The sequence below is a fragment of the Coenobita brevimanus genome, chromosome 92 (assembly GCF_032717465.1).
Source record: "Coenobita brevimanus isolate Jiangsu-jjx chromosome 92, ASM3271746v2, whole genome shotgun sequence".
Taxonomy (NCBI): Eukaryota; Metazoa; Arthropoda; class Malacostraca; order Decapoda; family Coenobitidae; genus Coenobita; species Coenobita brevimanus.
The window spans coordinates 35,804,732-35,808,711 of NC_137045.1; the positions used below are offsets into that span (position 1 = coordinate 35,804,732).

The 3,980-nt window shown below is 42.4% G+C and overlaps 1 non-coding gene across 1 annotated transcript; it reads right to left on the minus strand.

Moving 5' to 3' along the window:
• Window positions 1-1,817: 1,817 nt before the first annotated feature.
• LOC145412299 (5S ribosomal RNA) lies at window positions 1,818-1,936 on the minus strand. The gene has a single exon (XR_013899559.1). It is a non-coding gene; the product is annotated as a 5S ribosomal RNA (ribosomal RNA).
• Window positions 1,937-3,980: the final 2,044 nt, after the last annotated feature.

Below are 3,980 nucleotides of genomic sequence, written 5' to 3' on the forward strand. Positions count from 1 at the left end.
CATAACTTTGAAAATCTTGCATTTCCAAATATCTCTTCTATTTTCCCCATTGACAATGTAAACATCATCTCTCCTCAGCTAGACATGACTTCTTATCTACACAGTTCTGACTGTGAAGATTCAGATGATTCATTCCTGCATCACTCTGTTTTATGCCCCCATTTTGTATATTCTTCTATTGCATTCACTCTTGCAGGACTTTGCTCACGGTGGTTTTTGTCCATTGTTGTGTTAATGGCATGGAAAAAAAAAAAAAAAAGATTCCATATGATTAGGTTACAACATGGAACAAGGAAAACAATGAACCTTGTTAAATCTTAGAGTGACGAGAAGAAATTGCAACCTGACCCTGAAGCTGGAAAAATCTAAGTGGGATTATGATGATATGAGCAAGCCACTGCCCACTCCTTCTCTACTACACGTGTTGCTTTGTGTAGACATGTGGACACCTAACTAATTATGTGAACACTGTTTAATTATTACGAGATCTTATTGTCTTACCATACCATTGTCATTCCTGTATAAACAATTGTTATGTTAATGCAGTTTTATTATTCATCGCTCTGACATATATCAGTATTTTATCATTCCTTTAAGTATGTACATTAATGTAGTGCTAAACGTGTGGAAAAAAAGACCCCATGAGATTAGGTTACAGCATGGAGCTTTACAATACTGTGTTGATTTGTATGAAGACGTGTGGGCATCCAACTAAGCATATGAATATTATTTAGTTATTACGAGACTTTGTTCTCTGATTATACCATTGTTATTCCTCTATAACCAGTTATTATGTTACTATTATTATTTATCACTAATGTATATCATTATCCTCTTATGAATGTAAATTAATTTAGTTATATATTCTTCCTATTAACTAGTATCCTCTTATTAGAATGGTATAATCATATAATTTTCTTTTCTTTCACTTATAATATTGTTAGTTTCCCATTTAAATTGTCTTCTATAAATCTCTCCATCTATAACATGTCGGTAGACATCTTGTTTACGAGGGGGGAGACAAATGTAAGCAAGCGGATGTTTGTTGCTCAGTCGTCATGACTCAGACGCAGCCACAATGTCATTAATTGGCAGTGCTGGCTGTCTTCTTGCCATATCTGCTTAGGAGAATGTTTTATGTGTTCACAGTGCAGTCATGACATTGGGTAACACACACAAAGGAAACTCTCTTACCTTTACTCTGAAACATTATGTGAAAAACAATCCATCAATTAGACTCTGGGGGTGTTACACAACTCTCTCCTAATAAAGCATCCAACAGTAATGCAGTCTTTAAGAACAACCTGAAATCTTGCTGGTACATCTACGGGCCTACATCTCACATACCAGATGGGATATCATTGGGCCGAGAAACATACGAGGAACAAATGAGATCATCGTCCATGCGGGCACTTTCATTTTCATCCTTGACTGCTTAGAAAGCTCTGCTTTGCAGAGGTCGTAATAGAAAACCAGGGGATACATAATCAGACAGTAAGCTCTCGCGTCCTATTCACCTGAAACTCTTCCAGGTTCTTTTTTCTGATTGTTCTATGACAACACGGTCACTACATAATTCCAAGAATTCGTCATGCATTGCCTCCAGCTACACTGTAATCGAGATGTTTGAACGAAAATGCCTTCTCACAAAATCATTTTGCCTTAGTTCTCTCACAGGAAGTTTGCATATCTTAAACAACAATTTTCATTCATTGCCAGACGCCATGTATCCCAAACGGGGTGGCCAACGGTTTAGAGTTAATTGTTTTACAGGGAGGGGCACTAATCCTCCACCAACCCCACTTGACACGTAGGGATGCCAACAGCATCTGGTGTTCCCAGGCGGTCACCCATCCAAGTACTAACCAGACCCAACGTTGCTTAACTTCGCTGATCGGACGGGAAGCGCTGTACTCAACATGGTATGGCCGTTGGCTTAAACAACAATATAGAATGTTAATCTTAGTGATTTTTAATGCATACGAAAGAGGGGGGAAAAGGAGGCACAGGAGATGTAGGAGGAATGGGAGGAGAAGGCTCACAAGAGGTAAGAGGAATGGGAGTAGGAGGGAATGGGGAAGGGGGGGAATGCATTTTCGCAGTGAAATAGGTAGGCAAGGAAGAGGTACAGTGAAAGTAGCTAGAGATATTTTGCAGGGATTCTGATTCCACTGGAGATAACAAAGGCTGAGTGGGAACTGACGGTAATGCATTATGGCGCTGTTATTTAGAGTAGTGGGAACACTAGATATGCTAGACAGTTGAAGGAGAGGGAGTGAGACCAAGAATAAAAGATGGAGAAGACACAGTGACATGTTTATGTTTTTCTACCTCAGGAACAAGGTGAGGGAGGAGAAGAAAGGGAGCTTATTGAATGGGAAGGAGGTAAGGTAGGGGGAGCAGAACTAACAAAATAGGGAAAGGAGGAAGAGGAACCACGAAGGCAGGCAAGAACAGTGAATGAATTGGAGATAGGTACAGAAGTGGAGACACTGGAAGAGCTGGAGACCTCTGACAATGCAGTGGGTCGGGTCACGCATACAAGTAAGTTGCCAGGGGAGTGACCTAAACCACGTGCTTGTCGACGGGCCTCTCTAACGACAAGCGCGGTTTGCTAACGAATATGGGACAATTCAGCCTTAAGAATGTAAACAGGGTATTTTCTGCAGGAGGCTGTATGATACCCCCCCCCCCTCAGTTCTGGCAGAATTGGAACATTGATGTACACGTGGATGCAGTGTCCAGCATGTCAGTAGGGCCAGACAGCCTGTGACTAGCAGTATTTGGCTGGATGACCAAAACACCAGCAGAGAGTGCACTGACTAGGGGAGGAACATAACCTTTACCAGGAAGGACTGTGCCCCCGATGATTTAAATACAATTTTGGTAATGTTAACTGGTTGTTGGCGACGTCCAAAGGGAGGGATGGTGTTGCAATGAAAAGAAAGAATTAAGTGATGATGTTAAGAATGGGTTGGATATCTTGGAACACTCAGCAAAATTTCAATTACCAAAGGACCAGAAAGAGGAGCGACTAACAGTCCCTGTGGATGATTTTAACTACATCTGGAGAGATTGAGATGGAGTTGCCTAATGGATTAGCGAAATATTTAACTTTTCTGCTTAGGCTGCATATTGTAGTTTTAGAAAATGAGAGTCATCGAGTAGCACAGATAATGCAACATTAGAGCCTTCCTGGAATAACGGAGTGAGGTCAAGGTAGAAGTCATCTGTTTGTGAGATGTTAAAATACAGAGACCAGGTCTGGTCCCAAAAAGAGAGGTGGTCAAGACAGGGTTAATGAGTCAGTTATAAGAATTAGAGCGGGATAAGGTAGCTGAAGAAACAGGAAGGGTAGATGAAGAAGGGGGTAGAGGCAAATCAAGTTCAAAAGTTACTCTGCTGTTGAGGATGAACAGGTGGGTAAATTTATATATGAAAAGGACTCTGAAGCGAGAGCTGGCATAGTTACGCGGGACAACACAGTAGAGGTGAGTCGAGGTTGGGAAACAATAGGAAGAGCCAGAGATGTATTAGGAATAGAAGCTGTGTCGTCACTGGGGTCAAAGCATCAGCAGAACGGGAGGTGGGAGAACTGGAGCCATTTCCATAATTCCATGGACTACTGAAATTGCTCAAGATGGCCATTGAAAAAGAAACTATCGTGTAGTCAGAACCCGGAATCTAGATTCCTGGCCAACGACCCAAGCTGGGACAATGCTTCACGCATGCACTCCCTACCCTAACCAAAAGGGGACAGCAACATCGTGTGGGAGGAGTCTCTGCCTACAATGATGGGCCACCAGCTAACAGCCGAGAATTCTACCACAAAGCAACAGCATCTACAGATCCGAAAGCTGCAGCTTAGCAACAGTTCTGCCTCCGCAGAGGTCCACACACTACTCGTAGAGTGCTGCCATATCAGCACGATCCCCCAAATTGGCCGGACCAACCACCCATGAGGACACTCTAGTCCTTCC